The sequence below is a fragment of the Hemiscyllium ocellatum genome, chromosome 46 (assembly GCF_020745735.1).
Source record: "Hemiscyllium ocellatum isolate sHemOce1 chromosome 46, sHemOce1.pat.X.cur, whole genome shotgun sequence".
NCBI classification, from domain to species: Eukaryota; Metazoa; Chordata; class Chondrichthyes; order Orectolobiformes; family Hemiscylliidae; genus Hemiscyllium; species Hemiscyllium ocellatum.
Window position 1 is genome coordinate 17,125,925 of NC_083446.1, and position 17,994 is coordinate 17,143,918.

The window sequence follows — 17,994 nt, forward strand, 5'->3', positions numbered from 1 at the left end:
ATGTGGCAGATTGTGGATACCCCTGTGTCTCTCGATCCCTTTGTGCATGAATTGGGTTTCATGCTGCAGCTCCTCAGTTGCTGCACAAACACCGCAATTTATGCAGTGACCCAGTCTAAGTTCAGACAGCAGCTGAAGAATGTGCTGAAATATCCCTTTACCCAAATCCATCCATACATCAAATTCCCTCATTAATCAATCCATCCGGGATTTTCTCATTTCAGTTCAGTGTTTCAGCGATAGAGCAGCCTGTCGCTATGGTAACAGACTGAGGGTAACCGACAGGGGGATTACAGGAACATATTTCAATGTTACTCACAACTCAGGTGCCAGTGAGAAAAGGCACCATCCCATTGACTGTATCCATCACTTCCATTTGTAAACAATAAAAATGTTAATTAAAGCGTGCCAAGCAGCAGAGTGAACAATATTGTGTGTCTTTGTGTTGGAGAAGCTGAGCTGGAGAGAGACAGACACATTCCCAACTCCTGGGCCTCAGAGAAGGGGAGGGCACCGCGCTCTGAGCTCAGTAGCTAGGTCTAATTCCCTCTGTCCTTACCTCTGGGCCTCCCACTCCAACTTGGCTCTCAGCAGAATTCACCTTGCTCCCTTTGTCACTCTCTGTCCATATATCCCTCCCACTCTCACACATCTCTGCTATTTCTCTCTCCTTTTCTCATTTATGCACTCAATTCCACTCTCCTTGCCTTCCCCAATCTCATCCCGTCTCTCTATCTTGCAATCATAACCTCCCAATGTTACTGCCTTCCTCATATCCTTCGGTGCTGGGAAACAGAAGAGGGCGGTCGATCATTTGGCCGATGTTAGGAACAGAGATTGGGACGGCATGTCAAGACATTGCTAGGGCAACAGTATGGAGCTGGGGCCAAACGCCATTGCTAGGGGACATCGTGGGTGTGAGAACATTAGCCGTTACTAGGGGGTAACAGGTGGAGTGGCACCGTAGGCTGTGGCTGAGACTGGTACAACAGGATGTTACATACAGAACACGTTGTGTGGGAACCACTGTCTTTAATCAGGGAATACATTGGGGATGGGATTAAAGGCCATTTAGAGGGGATCAATTGGATCGGTGATCACAGGCAGGAGCTCAGTTTAAGGTGTGTGAGGAGTATGATGGTGGACGACTGCGTGGGCATTTGAGTGTGATGTGGGGGGAGTGTGCAAGTGAGTCAGTGTCATGGTGGGTCAAAGAGTGGGGAGAGAGGGTGACGGTGGAGGAATGTGTGGGCGAGAGAGCGTGATGGTGGGGAACTATGTGGAGAAGTGAGAGTGACGATGGGGGCGTGTGCAGGGGAGTAAACGGGACAATGGGAGGTTGCGGGAGAGTGAGTGTGATGGTGGTGGAGTGCACGGGGTCTGAGAATCAGGGTGGGGCTGTGTGTTGGGGAGTGAGCTTTACAGTGGGGAGAGTATGTCTGAATGAGTCTGATGATGAGGCTTTGCACAGGGTGAGTGAGTATGACAGTGGGGCACAGTGTGGTGCAGTGAGTGAGATGGGGGCGACTGTGTGGTAGAGTGAACGCGATGGCAGGGGAGTGTGTGGGAAAATGGTGGATTTGTGGGGTGAGCGTGATGGTGAGGGTGGTGTGGGGCAATGTGTGTGATAGTGGTGGAGTGTGTGGGTGTGAGTGTGATGGTGCGGGTGGCGTGGGGTAGTGTGCGTGATGGTGATGATGTGCATAGGCGAGTGTGTGTGATAGTGGGTAAGTGTGTACTGGAGGGAGTGCGATGGTGGATTATTGAGCGGGGAAGTGACGGTGACGGTGCGGGCGTGTGTAGGGCAGTGAGTGTAATGGCAAGTGAGTATGCGAAAAAGTGAGTGTGACGGTAAGGGAGAGTGCAGGGTGTGAGAGAGACGATGGGGTAGTGTGCAGGGCAGTAAGTGTGAGGGTGGGGAAATATGCGGGTAAGTGAGTGTGGCAGTGGGTGAGTATGGAGGTAGTGAGTGTGCAATTGGGTGTGTGTGGAGCAGCAAGTGTGAGAGCGGTGCTATATGTGAAGGAGTAAGTGCGACAGTAGTGGCGTGTGGGGACAGTGAACATGATAGTGAGGGAGTGCGTGTGACAGTGAGCATGACAGTGATGTTGTATAAGCGGGAGCAAGGGTGCCAGAAGGGGATTATGTTGGGGAGAGAGTGTGATGGTGGGGGAGTGAATGTGACGGTGGGGAGTGTGTGGGGAAGGGAGGGTGATGGTGGGGGAGTGTGTGTGGGGAGTGAGGATGATGGTCGGGGAGTGTGTGGGGGGGAGTGAGGGTGAAGGTAGGGGAGTGTGTGTGACAGACGGGTGTGAGTCGGGGAGTGAGTGTGATGGTTCGGGGAGTATGTGGGGCAGTGAGCATGACGGTGGGGGACTGTGTGGGGATGTGATACCGATGGTGGGTGTGTGCGTGGGGTAGTGAGGGTGACGGTGGGGGGAGTGTGTGGGGGAGTGAGAGTGATTGTCGGGAAGCATGCAGGGGAGTGAGGGAACCGGTGGGGGAGTGAGAGTGACAGTGGGGGAAGTGCGTGTGAGTGAATGTAACAGTGGGAGAGAGTGTGGGAGAGCGAGGGTGACGATGCGGGGAGTATGTCGGTGAGTGAGTGTGACACTAGGGGAGTGTGTGGAGGAGTGAGGGTGACGGTGGGGAAGGTGAGTGTGAATTTGGGGCAGTGTGTGGGGGAGTGAGGGTGATGGTGGCGGGAGTGTGTGGGGGAGTGAGAGTGATTGTCGGGGAGCGTGTGGGAGAGCGAGGGTGACGGTAGGGGAGTGTGTGGGGGAGTGAGGGTGACGGTGTGGGAAGTGTATGGGGGTAATGAGGGTGACAGTGGTGGAGTGTGTGGCGGGAATGAGGGTGACTATAGGGGAGTGTGTGAGGGGAGCAAATGTGATGGTGGGAGAGTATGCGAGGGAGCCAGAATGATGGTGGTGGAGTGAGCAGGGTAATGAGATTGACAGTGGGTAGGTATGCAGGCGAGTGATCCTGATGGTTTAGGAGAGAGCAGTAGAGTGAGCTTTATGGAATGAGAGTGTGTGGGCCAGTGAGTGTTACAGAAGGGAGTATGTAGGGAGCAAGAATGATGGTGGGGGAATTGTGCGTGAGAGTGAGCGTGATGGTGGGGTAGTCTGCGGGAGTTTCACGACAGAGTGGGCAGTGTGCGGGGGAGTGCTTGATGGAGGGTCTGTGTGTGGGGGAGTGAGTGTGACGGTGGGGGAGTGTGTGGGGAGTGAGGGTGATGGTGGGTGGAATGTGTGAGGAGTGAGGGTGATGGTGCAGGGAGCGTGTGGGGGAGTCAGTGTGACAGTGGGGGAGTATGCGAGGGTAGGAGAATGATGGTGGAGGAGTGAGCAGGGAAATGAGAGTGACTGTGGGCAGGTATGCAGGCGAGTGAGCCTGATGGTTTAGGAGAGTGCAGTAGAGTGAGCATTATGGAGTGGGAATATGTGGGCCAGTGAGAGGTACAGGAAGGGAGTGTGTGGGAGAGCAAGAATGATGGTATGGGATTGTTTGTGAGGGGGAGTGGAGGAGTGAGTGTGACGGTGGGGCAGTATGTGGGAGAGTGAGTGTGACGGTGGGGGTAATGAGTGTGACGGTAGGACAATGTTGGGGGAGTGAGTGTGATAGTGGGGGAGTGTGTGGGGGAGTGAATGTGACGGTGTGGGAGCGTGTTGGCGAGTGAGTGTGACAGTGGGGGAGCGTGTGCAGGAGTGGGGGTGACGGTGGGGGGAGTGTGAGGGGGTGTCAGTTTTACGGTGGGGAGGATGTGGGGGAGTGTGTGTGACGGTGGTAGGAGTAGTTGTGGGAGTGAGTGTGATAGTGGGGTAGGGTGTGGGAGAGTGAGGGTGATGGTGCGGGTGTGTTTGGGGGCGTGAGGGCGACGGTGGGGTGAGTGTGTAGGGGAGTGAATGTGATGGTAGGGGAGTGTGTGAGGAGTGAGGGTGACGATGGGGGAGGGTGTAAGGGAGTGAGTGTGACGGTGGGGGAGTGTGTGGGGGAGTGAGGGTGACCGTGAAGGAGTGTGTGGGGAGTGAGGATGATGGTGGGGGAGTGTGCGGGGAGTGTGGATGATGGTGGCAGTAGTGAGTGTGACGGTGGGACAGTGTGTGGGGGAGTGGGTGTGACGGAGGGGAGGGTGTGGAGGGGCGTTGGTGATGGTGGGACAGTGTGTGTGGGAGTGAGGGAAATGGTGGGGGAGTGAGAGTGACGGTGATGGGGGAGTGAGAGTGATTGAGGATGATGTTGTAGGGAGTGTATGGGTGAGTGAGCGTGTCGGTGGGACAGTGTTTGGGGGAGTGAAGATGATGGTGTGGGGAGTGTGTGGGTGGAATGTGGGTGATGGTGGGGGGAATGAGGGTCACAGTGGGGCTGTGTGTGTACGGTCAGGGTGTCAGTGGCGGAGTGTGTGTGAGTGTTTCATGGTGACGGTGATGGAGTGAGTGTGAGGGGGTCAGGGTGATGGTCATGGAGTGATAATCAGGGGGTCAGGGTGGCGTTGATGGAGTGAGTGTGAGGGGGTCAGGGTGTCGGTGATGCAGTGATTGTAGGGGTCATGGTGAAGGTGATGGTGATGCAATGGGTCAGAAAGATGGTGATGGAGTGAGTATTAGGGCTCAGGCTGACGGTGATGGAGTGAGTGTGAGGGGGTCATGGTGAGAGTGACGGAGTGAGTGTGAGGAGCTCAAGGTGACTGTGATGGAGTGATTGTGAGGGTGCCAGGGTGACAGTGATGGAGGGAGTGTGAGGGGGTCAGAGTGATGGTGATGGAGGGAATGTGGGGGTCAGTGTCACGGTGATGGAGTGATGATGACGGGTCTGGTTGATCGTGATGGAGTGAATGTGAGGGGGTCAGTGTGATGGTGTTGGGGTGACTGTGAGGGGGTTATTGGAAGGGTGATGGAGTGAGTGTGTCGGCATCAGAATGATGGTGATGGAGCGAGTGTGTGTGGGTCAGGGTGTCAGTGATGCAGTAAGTGTGGGGGTCAGAGTGATGGTGATGGAGTGAGTGTGACGGGTCAGAGAGATGGTGATGGAGTGAGTTTTAGGGGTCAGGCTGACGGTGATGGAGTGAGTGTGAGGGGTCATGGTGACCGTGAGGCGGTCAGTGTGACCGTAATGGAGTGAGTGTGAGGGGGTCGGGGTAACAGTGACGGAGTGAGTGTGAGGGTGTCAGGGTGATGGTGATAGTGTGAGTGTGAGGGGGTCAGGGTGACTGTGACGGAGTGAAATGAGAAGTGCGATGAGGATAATCAAGTGGTTGTTTCTGGCAAGAGCGCTGACAAGGGGCTTGAGAGTTATCACGCCAGCCATGCACTTGATTCTTGAAGTCATACTTGCTCGTGTAATGGGCAGGATTCAATGCTTTAACCACATTGGTAGGGTTTTGTTTCCTAGCCAGGGACACCGGAATTCATTGTTCTCCTAACAGCACGAACAACAAAAGCGGAGCATCTGTCATGTTAGTCAGTTCAATGCCTCGGATCAATTAATGTCCTCGAGAACATCAGAGACAATCTTCCACCCTAGTTAAGAAGGGGAAGGTGCCTCGGAAATCCCTTATCAATCGGACACGTCAATCTTCATTCTCCTTGGAAACCGCTTCACAAAGAGTTTCTAAAGATTCTCAAAGCTGCAACTTGGCTATTTTATTTCCTTGCCATTTTATGGAGGCGCAGTGCGTCATGGAAATGGAAAATTGCCCACAAGCAACGTGTTTAATTATTTCAGCTTCAGCTCCTCAGTGTAATTAAAAAAACCTGCATTGCTTTCGAACCAGGTACGGGTCGAATACACACTGTCCTGACAAGTAGGCGCGTTATCCATTGCTGTTTGGGAAATGAATAGCAAGACGATCAGCATGTGGGAGACAACATCACCACACAGCCACCTTTCCTCAATGTTCAGACATATATAACGGATTATGAATAATCTCAGAGAGGTATAAGTGGCAAAGATTCACCATGGACGGGATGAACTGTCCGTCTTCTGTCTGTGCGGGAATGATGCCACGTGTTTTAGCCGTCCCTCGCCCTATCACTGGGACTGACGGTGAAATAATGGCTCATTTTTAACCCTACATTCCACGTTGGGCTGTCAGCAGCAACGCAGCTTCGGGCCGTTGTGATAACTGTCAGTGAATGAGCATTTCTCTTGGATCCTCTTCATCTGCCACAGTGGTGGCTCAGATATGGCAGCAAAGAAACGGACGCCCATTTTGCATTGGACGTTCTGCAGGATTGCTGCGAGAATAATTCTGAACACCACGCAGGCTGCACTCAAGTGAACTCATATCATTTACCAAAAGGAAGAATTTCCAGTGTCAATTCATTCCTTTCCCGCCAGCTCAGCATCTTTCTACTTCTCGGATAAGAGGCCTTTGGAGAAAGTCCACAAATAAAGTTGCTAACTTCCTGTCGTGTAATTGACTCCTTCCACCACAAGGGATTGACACTGAGCAGAAGAGCGAATGGACTCTGCCATCACCCAGCGCAGCTTACACAAAGAAACAAGGTAGCCCACCAGTTGAGACAGCCCGGTTCCTTTTTTACTGGACAAATGGCAGCATCAGGGAGCAGGGAGACAGAATGGGAAGAAGATGCTCTGGAAACAATTTGATGCTTAGAATTCTGGAGAAATGTGGAATGGAATTTAAACTGAGAAAAAGTCAGCTGCTGGCAGAGTTTGCAGTGCAACCATGCTCAAGGGGGATTTATTTTTCTTTTGAGCTTTCAGTGGTTCAGATATACCGTTGACATTCCAGAGGGACAGATATGTCCTGACTGCACTTCCGCAAAAATGTTCGATCAATAATCTCAAAAAATAGATTCTCTAAATGACGTCGGACTGCCGGAAGTGAGGATGGGGAAGAGCGAGCATTGCAGTAAATGCCACAAAGGGAAGCACATTGAGAGCTAATCATGTGTTTCGGATTTTTCGCTGTATCAATCCGACTCTAAATGAATCTTTCAGCTGTATTATTGTTCAGTTCTGCACGTGAAACTTCAGTGAATGGGGAAGTGAAGTGTTTGGCGGCAGCGCTGAACAGGTTGATGTAAGTGATGTTTTGTATGTGCAATGTCAACTGTAAAGGTAGATTGAAAAATTGGGTCAGGTCCTGGCGAAGAGAAAGCTGAAAGCTGGTCTTCGCTGACCACCGCATGAGGTGAAAAACCTGCAACCTCACCGCCTCCCACACCTCTGTCCATCGCCCCATAGGTACCTTCCACATCCAGCAAAGTTTACTGCATATGCTAACACGTCTTCTATCCTGCCGTTGTTCTCGTCGTGGTCTCCTTGATTTTGGGGAGACAGGATACTATTACGTGGAGCATTGCAGAGGATATCTCTGGAAAACAGGCACCAAACAGTCCACTGTACAGTAGTCGATTATTTCATCTTCTTCAAGGTTTGTGCGAAGATTTGTAGCTCGGGTGCTTGTTGTAGTGGTTCTGTTCGCCGAGCTGGGAGTATTAGTTGCAAACGTTTTGTCCCCTGGCTAGGAGACATCATCAGTGCTGTGGAGCCTCCTGCGAAGCGCTTCTTTGATGTTTCTTCCGGTATTTATAGTGGTCTGACCTTGCCGCTTCCGGGTGTCAGTTTCAGTTGTCCGCTGTAGTGGTTGGTATATTGGGTCCAGGTCGATGTGTTTGTTGATGGAGTTTGTGGATGAATGCCATGCTTCTAGGAATTCCCTGGCTGTTCTCTGTCTGGCTTGCCCTATGATAGTGGTGTTTTCCCAGTCGAATTCATGTTGCTTGTTGTCTGAGTGTGTGGCTACTAGGGATAGCTGGTCGTGTCGTTTCGTGGCTAGTTGGTGTTCATGTATGCGGATTGTTAGCTGTCTTCCTGTTTGTCCTATATAGTGTTTTGTGCAGTCCTTGCATGGTATTTAATAAACTACATTAGTTTTGCTCATGTTGGGTATTGGCTCCTTTGTTCTAGTAAGTTGTTGTCTGAGCGTGAGAGCCAGACTACTGCGACCCTTAGGACTCATAACGGCACACAAACCAACAGCCACGCTCAGACAACAACTTACCAGTTCCTTGATTCCAACTCCACTCTCACTCTAGCCCCACACACCTTCCTATGTGTCTCTCAGTCCCCTTCCACCGCCATTCCTAATGAAGGGCTAACGTCTGAAATGTAGATTTTCCTGCACCCGACGCTTCCTGTCCAGCTGTGCTTTTCCAGTCCTCCACTATTTTAATCTGCTTGACCTTTACCATGTCATGAATGGTCTAGACAGATAAAATAGAGACCTGAAAATTCTCCAACGCCAGAAACGATCCAGAACGATTCGGTAGAAAGTGAAAGCCACGAGGAAAATGATTAGAAATGACACGAGGAAAATTGTGTTTGTACAGGGAGTGGTACATGTCCGTAAATCACTGTCTAAGTGTGACAAAGTGTAAGATTCCATGGATGCAAAAGGGAATTCAGTGTTAACCTGAAAAGGAACAACGTTCAGTGGTACATGTAAAGAAGAATAAAATGACAGCAGACAGAAGGTTGGCTGCTCAGCCTCCTTGTGCGCCGTGACACACTTTGTGATTCTGAATGAAATCCTATTGGGTCCAATCAGAATGTTGGACAATTGACAACGCGCATATTCAGTTCAAAAACAATGAAGGAATTATGACTTCATTCTCAAAGTTACATGCTACATGAAGACGGAAAACTAAGTATTTCTCTGAATCACTGAGAGCTTTCTTTACAGTGATTAAGTTCAGCTGAGCGGAGTGGCGCATTTGGTGCTTAAAGCTGTGCAACCCCGTTGTCAATGTATCAAAACCGTCTCCTACTGTGTGGCAGTTCCGTGACCAATACAATTTGCTGTGCTTCCAGTAAGTAGATGAAATGTGCACAGCGGAGTTGATACGCCTATGAATGCCTTAATACCATTCTTTTGATCTCCGTTGGTCTGCTATGAGTTAAATCATGCAACCTCTCTTCTCTGAGATGGGAATAAAGTCGTAAAAGTGCAAAAAAGAAACAATCAGTTGTGATGTGTTTCACGCCCTGCCGTAATTTCCCACTCTGTTTCACACAGTAACGTCCTCCCAGCCGATTAAATTTAACAAATATACAACTGAACCAAATCAATGTCCGCAACTGGATTTCACCAGTACAGTGTAACATTCAGTCTCACTGTTAATATGGAGAAATCCTTTTTGGATGTAAGCTTGCTCGCTGAGCTGAAAGGTTCATTTCCAGACATTCCGTTACCTTACTATGTAACATCTTCAGTGGACCTCATCCGAAGCAATGTAGAAAATTCCTGCTTTCTATTTATATGTTTGGGCTTCTGTGAGAGAATGCCCTGAGACTACTGACACTTCTGTTGAATAAAAATCACTTTTACTGTGTCCAGTGAGTGGAAAGATTTGCTGTTGCTGGGAAACGTTGCTTTCTGAAACGTAAATTTGGGTGTCCATAGATTATGTAATAAAATATAAGAACATAAAACTAAACACTACATTGGCACCAACTGAACGAAGCGGCTACCCAGAGGGAGGCGGTTGTGTGTTTATACCCCATGCTCAACAGTTTGTTTTTTTAATTCTCACGCTCGGTGAAGTGAGTATTTACCAAAACGATGGGCACTCCAACTCTCTGAAATAGTGTTCACAAATTAAACTGACAGCAACACTTCTCGTGTAATCCAAAGGATCTGGAAAGAAAATATTGACCAATGCAGTTCCGCACACAGCACGTTTGTTGACATGGAAAACTCAGGGAGGGAAACATCCACAACAAACCACCAGCCTGAAGTGATTTGAACACACAGCCTGCCGATCTGCAGTCAGATGCGGCACAAGCCCACAGCAACACACTTATTACAGTGCTCCATAAAGTGACGCTACTTAAGTGCGACAATTTAACGTTATGTCTAGCAATAGAGGCCAAAGATTAATGCCTGTACTGTCTCGCTCGATCTCTACTCATCTGCCTCTCGAAACAACGCCTCCTTCTGTCCGTCTGTGTTGTTGTTTTCTCTCTCACAGAGACATATTTTCCCCCTTCTGCAATTCATTGTTTAAACTTCTCTCTTCTCGGCCATGTCCTTCCGTTCTCAGTGATTCTGCTCTAAACTTGTCTCTGATTCGAGTCTGTACGTCACAGGGTGGATTCAGGACAGAGACAACTACCGAGACAACGAGAGACAAAGAATGTGTGAGAGGTAAAACAGACGCGGACAAGGTTTCATGAACATTTTCCCTATATTGACCAGTACATTAAGCCATTTATGCACAATAGTTCTTGAAATTAATCAAGGAAATCCATCATGTATATCAGAAATAAAAATATCCCATCAGAACAGTTGATGAACCTTAAGCCAGTCCGGGAATCACGTGTGAGTGACATGTACAACTGTAAATTCCTGTCTTTGGTAAAACGTTCTTTTGAATGGTCCAGTGACACGTGACCCGTGATCAACCATATTCATGTCCCAGAGGCAAGCTCACGCCCTATGATGTCACGTTGCAGCAGGAAGCCTCGGAGACATGTTATGAAATAAACTTTCCTGACGTTCAGGCAGGCCTGCAACGGGAAGCATTGATTGTTCATCCCAACATCAGTTTACATGGGGACATACCTCTACATTAAACGGACTTGAGGCAAACTTCCATTCCTTCTACTTAAAGTTAAAACCTATCACCCGAAATCCCTCAGGTAGGTTTGGGAGTATTTATTCCAGATGTTGCCTAATGATTTCTGTGGACACTTGCATAAATTTTAACATGGTGAGAAACAATGCTGGCAAGATGGATACCCGTTGAAAGTTCAGCCAGAGCCTGGAATGCTCGACTAATACTTAAAGCCGTGCTGTAAATCGAGCCTGATTACATAGATGATAGAACGTAGAACAGTACCGCACAGAACATGCCCTTCTGTCCACATTGTTGTGCCCATCATTGATCCTAAGGTATGCACCCTCAAATTCCTGTGATGATATGCATATCCAGCAGGGTCTTTAATGTCCCTAATAACTTTGCTTCCACAACTGCTGCTGGCAACGCATTCCATGCTCTCACAACGCACTGTGTAAAGAACCCACCTCTGACATCCCCTCTATACATTCCTCCAACGAACTTAAAGCTATGAACTCTCGTGTTAGCCATTTCTACCCTGGGAAATAGTCTCTGGCTATCGACTCTATCTATGCCTCTCTCATCTTGTATACCTCAATTAGGTCCCCTCGCGTCCTCCTTTTCTCCAATAAAAAAGACCGAGCTCAGTCAACCTCTCTTCATAAGATAAGCCATCCAGTCCAGGCAGCATCCTGGTAAATCTCCTCTGAACCCTCTTCAAAGCATCCACATCGTTTCTATAATAGGGCGACCAGAACTGGACGCAGTATTCCAAGTGCGGTCTAACCAAAGTTTTATAGAGCTGCAACAAGATCTGACGGCCCTTAAACTCAATTCCCCTGTTCATGAAAGCCGAAACACCATATTCTTTCCTAACAACCCTGTCCACTTGGGTAGCAATTTTAAGGAATCTATGTAGCTGCACACCCAGATCCCGCTGTTCCTCCACGCTGCGAAGAACCCTGTCTTTAATCCTGTTCTCAGCTTTCAAATTCGACCTCCCAAAATGCATAACTTCGCACTTATCCAGGTTGAACTTCATCTGCTACCTCTCAGCCCATCTCTGCAACCTGTCAATGTCCCGCTGCAGCTTACAACAGCCGTCTATACTGTAAACGACACCTGCAACATTTGCGTCGTCTGCAAACTTGCTGACCCATCTTTCAAGCCCCTCATCCAAGTCGTAATAAAAATTACAAACAGTAGAGGCCAATGGACAGAGCCCTGTGGAACACCACTCACCACTGACTTCCAGGCAGAATATTTTACTTCTACTACCACTCGCTGTCTTCTGTTGGCCAGCAAATTCTGTATACAGACAGCTAAGTTTCCCCCTGTATCCCATTCCTCCGGACCTTCTGAATGAGCCTACCATGGCGAACATTATAAAATACCTTGATGAAGTCATATACATCACATCCACAGCTCGACCCTCATCAACTTTTCTAGTCACATCCTCAAAAAACTCGATAAGGTTTGTGAGGCATAACCTGCCCCTCAGAAAGCCGTGTTGACTGCATTTAATCAAGCCATGCTCTTCTAGCTGGTCATAAATCCTATCCTTCAGAATCCTTTCTAACACCTTGCAGACGACAGACGTGAGACTTACTGCTCTGTAATTGTCGGGGATTTCCCTAGTTCCTTTCTTGAAGAGAGGAACTACATTTGCCTCTCTCCAGTCCTTAAGTACGACTCCAGTGGAGAGCGAGGATGCAAAGATCTTCGCAATTGGCGAAGAATTTCATTTCTCGCTTCATAAAGCAGTCCGGGCTTGGAGACTTGTCGATCTTAATGTTTGACAACATTTTCAGCACATCAGCTTCCTCAATCTCTATCCATTCCAGCATGCACACCTGCTCTTCAAAGGTTTCATTCACTACAAACGTCATAAAGACAGAAGCAAAAAAAATCATTTAGGGCTTCCACTACCTCCTCAGACTCCACACACAAGTTCCCTATGCTATCCCTGATCGGCCCTACTCTTTCGTTGACCTTTCTCTTATTCCTCACGTAAGTAATAAATGCCATGTGTTCTCCCTAATCCGTTCTGCCAAGCCTTTATCGTGCCCCCTCCTGGCTCTCTAAGACCATTTTTGAGCTGATTCCTCGCCTGCCTCTAATCCTGTAGAGCTGAGCTTGCCTCTCGCTTCCTCCACCTTATGTAAGCTACCTTGTTCCTTTTGACAAAAAGGTCCGCCACTCTCGTCATCCATGGTTCCTTTATCTTACTCCTTCTTGCCTGTCTCAGAGGGATATATTTATTGATCACTCGTAAGTACTGTTCCTTAATCAGTCTCCACATATCTATGGTGCCTTTGCTATGGAACAATTGCTCCCAGTCCATGCTTTCTAGCTCATGTCTAATCGCATCATAGTTTCCTCTTTCCCAATTAAATATCCTCCCATTTGCCTAATCCTCACCTTCTCCTTTGCTGTGTAGAATGTGAGGCAGTTGTGGTCACTATCATCAAAATGCTCTCCCATCACAAGATCTGATACCTGCCCGGCTCGTTTCCGAGCATCAAGTCTAGAATGGCCTCTCCCCTTGCCGAGAAAGACTCCATAAGGCTAGGTTTGACCGTGTTTCCAATAAAGACACAAGTGCGATGACAATTGAAACTAAGGAAACGACAGACAGATTGCAGGATTGCTTTATATGTAATAACGTTCCCTGTTGACATGGATGAGTTTGCTGGGACTGGGATCAAGCTGTCGCCATCTCTCCACAATGAAAGTCTCGGCCTGTATAATTGTATAATAAAGCTGATAAAGGAGAATTGCTAATTCATTAACTGCAGTCTGAAGCTGAAAACTGCTGACGCCCAGGTTTCAGCATCTTACAGAACATTTTTATACCTCACACTCTATGGTGCATTTAGTCAGCACATTAAGCTGTACACCAAAATATAAGTGACTTACAATAATTCTTTATCTAAGAATTAGGGTCAGTCCACTCAAGATGCATGCTCAGAATCACTCCTATACACTGAGTGTATCAGATGTTTGGAGCTCTGTTGGACGTTCAGCAGTGGAAAATGAATGATGTGTTATCTTCAAATCTGAGATATAAAGTTTTTTTATTGCAGAGCAGACAGTCACACTCCATTGATTAACTATTTCAAATCAGGGACAGAAGGGTGTGACTATGAGTGAGGCAGATAGAGAGAACCAGAGGATAGTACTGAAGGTGTGTCAACCCTTCAGCTTAATAGGTTTGAGGTACTTGCTCCCTGTGTGATTAACATAGAAAATAGAACAGTAAAATGCAGAAGAAGGACTTCAGCCCTCAATGTTGTACCGACTTGTGAACTGATCTATGCTCATCCACCTACATTCTCACAGCATCGTCGATATGCTCATCGAAGGATTGGCTAAATGCCCCTAATGTGGCTGAGGTGACTACATTAGCAGGCACGTACCATTCTTTGAGTAATGAACATGGTGCTGCCAACTGCCTTCAGTTGTCACCGCTCAATTTGCTGCTGTGCCCTCACGTACTAGCTGACGTCGTCATCCTCGTAAAACAGTCTACCACTTTCTTTCCTATTTAATCCTCAAGTCATCTTGTATGCCTCCAAGACATTTTCTCTGAGCCCTCTCCTCTCCAGTGAGAATAGAATCAAGTACCTCAGCCTTTCCCCATAAAAGTTCCCGCCAGATCCTGGGAAATCTCCTCTGCACATTTTCCAATGCTTCCACATCCTTCCTGTAGTGGGAGTCCAGAGGTATACACAATATTCCAAGTGTGGCCGCATTAGCGTTTTGTAGCGTTGCAGAATGACATTATGGCCGTGGAACTCAATCCTTCTACCAATAAGACTTGACACATTGTATGCCTTATCAGCACTATCGACCTGTATGCTGAGTTTCAGGGATCTATGTACATGGACTCCAAGATTACTCTGTACACCAACACTACCAAGAACTTTTTAATTGACCCAATATTCTGCCTTCCTGTTTTTTTTTCCAAAGTGGTTCACTAAGATTTATCTGCATTGACCTCCATTTGCCACCCTTCTGCCCAAACCTGCAGTTTATCCAAGTCCCCATGCAACCTGCAACATTCTTCCACACTGCCCACGACTGCACCGATTTTAGTGTCATCGAACATAGAACGCAATGCAGCGCAGAACACGCACTTCGGCCCTCAATGTTGCGCCGACCTGTGAGCTAATCTATCCTCATCCCCCTACGCAGTCTCATTATCATCCATGTGCTTGTCCAAGGATTATTTAAATTTCCGTAATGTGGCTGAGTTAACTACCTTGGCAGACAGAGCATTCCAGTCCTTCACTCTCTGAGTTAAGAGCCTGTGTCTGACATGTGTCTTAAATCTATCAACTCTCAATTTGTAGTTATTCACCCTCATATAGTCTGACGTCATCATCCTAGGAAAACTACTTTCACTGTCTACTCTATATCATCCTCTGATCATCTTCTATGTCTCTTTCAAATCCATTTTATCCCTCTTCTCTGCAAAGAGAGCAGAACACAATCTCTCAGCCTTTCCTCATGAGACCGTCCCTTCATACCATTCAACACCCTGGTAAACATTCTCATCACAGTTTCCAATGCTTCTGTATCCTTCTGGTAATGGAGCGAACAGAATTGTACACAATGTTCCAAGTACACGATCGTTTTGTGTAGTTGTAGCACGACGTTATAGCTCTGGAAATCAATCCCTCCAGTAATAAAACCGAACACAATACATGCCATCTTAACAGTACTATCAACCTGGGTGACAACTTTCAAGTATCTATTTAGGTGGACGCCAAGTTCACTGTACCCACCGTGCCAAGAACATTTCCATCGATCCAGTTTTCTGCCTTCTTGTTAGTTTTCCCAAAGTAAATCATCTCACATTTAGCTGCATTGAACTCAATTTGCACCTATCAGACTAATTTTCCAGTTCATCCAAGTCCCCCGGCAAAATGCAACCATCTTCCACACTGTCCACTACTCCACTGACTTTACCATCATCTGCAATCTTACTAACCCATCCACCTGTGCCTGCATCCAAGTCATTATAAAAATGACAAACAGCAGTGGTCCCAAAAGCGATCCTTCAATTACTCCAACGGCCAAAAATGTGGAACGTTATCAAAATTTTTACTGAAATCCACGCACACTGCTTCAACTGCTCTACGCTCATCCACATGCTTCATCACATTCTCCAAATACTTAATGAGTTTTGTGAGAAATGACTTGCCCTTGACAATACCATATTGACTGTCTGCAATCAACTTATTTCTCGCACGGTGATTAGAAATCCTACCTCTTACAATCATTTCCATTTTTTTTCCTACAACTGTTGTAAGGCTCACTGGTCTATCATTAACTGGGTCATCTCTACTGCCCCTTTTGAACAAGGGCACAATGTTGACAATTCTCCACTATTGACTGCTCAAAGAGCAACGCCAAAGGCTACAACGCCTCCCCCAGCTTCTCTCAGAATCCTCGGATCAATCCCATCTGGCGTAGGTACACGAGGTCAATTCCTGGAATGGCGGGATTACCTTACACTGAAAGACTGGAGCGACTGGGCTTGTACACCCCTGAGTTTAGAAAACTGAGAGGGGATGTGATTGAGACATATAAGATTATTAAAGGATTGGACACTCTTGAGGCAGGAAACATCCGCTGATGGGTGAGTGCCGCACCAGAGGGCACAGTTTAATAATACGTGGTAGACCATTTAGGACAGAGATGAGGAGAAACTTCTTCACCCAGAGACTGGTGGCTGTGTGGAATTCTCTGCCCCAGAGGCCATTGGAGGCCCAGTCTCTGGATTCATTTAAGAAAGAGTTGGATAGAGCTCTCAAGGATTGTGGAATCAAGGGTTATGGAGATAAGGTAGGAGCAGGATACTGATTAAGGATGATCTGCCATGATCATATTGAATGGTTGTGCAGGCTCGAAGGGCAGAATTGCCTTCTCCTGCACCTATTGTCTATTGTCTATTGTACATTGGCTTAGTGGACTTGTCTACTTCCACTACTTCTAGAATTCATAACACCACCTCCTTGTTCAACTCGATCCTTTCTAGTCAAATATCCCACATCACAATTTTCTCCACTACAATATTCTCCTTTTCCCAAAGTGAAAACAATTGCGGAATATTCGTTTGGCACATCTCCAGTCTCCAAAGTGTCCACACAGAATTTCCCACTTCTGTATTTGACTGGCCCTATCCCGACTCTAGTCATCCTTTTATAACTCAAATACCTATAGAAAGTTTTCGGCTTCTACGTTATTGTATCTGACAAAGACTGCTCAACTGATCTCATTGTTCCTCTTATGTCTGTCTTTAAATACTGATAAGCCAATCTGTAACTCTCCATCGCCTCATCTGAACCATCTCATCTCAACCTCACATAAGCCTCCTTCTTCTGCTGAATAAGAGTGGTAGGAAAGGGTGGGAAAGCGGAGCAGTGAGAAAAACAATGGATCGGGTTTTTGTTGAGTGATTGGAAACGAATAACACCAAATTCCAACCCCTCCCCCCCAACCCCCGACCCACTATCCTGCAAGTACAACAACGTTTCGTAACGCGATTGCCCACCGTTTCGCCACAGCAACAAAATACAGTGAGCAGATGCAATGCAGGATCTGGCTTCACAACAGCGGTGAAAGACTGATTTCCATTCACTCTCAAGGAAAAAGGTGCACAACACAAATAGTCTGGAATATGAACACCCAGCACAGACTGCTTGGGTCCCGTACTCTACGGCTGCAGAGACTTTCATATCAAAAGAGTATGTTTGTGGCTGTCCATATGACAGTGACAGATGTTGCCCTCGCTCTAACTATCATTCTTGATAGTGTAGGGCTTGGTATCCACACCTTGCACGAGAGAGTTGAGGGTGCAATTCTCTGCCACAGAAAACCATAGAGTTTTGGAGCAGAAAGATGTGAAGTTCGGGCCCTGGCAGCTGATGTTGGAATTTTCAGCGGAAAATTATATGACCGTCTGCAGCATTAGTTACTTCCTTGTGTGAGGTAACTCCTGATGGAACACATGCAAAACTCTATTGCTCATTGCGAAATCCATACAAAATAGTAGCCCAGAGCAGTATTTCTGTTATGCTTCTGGTGCTGCTGTTTTCGATTAGATTACTTACAGTGTGGAAGCAGGCCCTTCGGCCCAACAAGTCCACACCGACCCGCCGAAGCGCAACCCACCCATACCCCTACATTTATACCTTACCTAACACTACGGGCAATTTAGCATGGCCAATTCACCTGACCCGCACATCTTTGGATTGTGGGAGGAAATCGGAGCACCCGGAGGAAACCCACGCAGACACGGGGAGAATGTGCAAACTCCACCCAGTCAGTCGCCTGCGTCGGGAATTGAACCCGGGTCTCAGGCGCTGTGAGACAGCAGTGCTAACCACTGAGC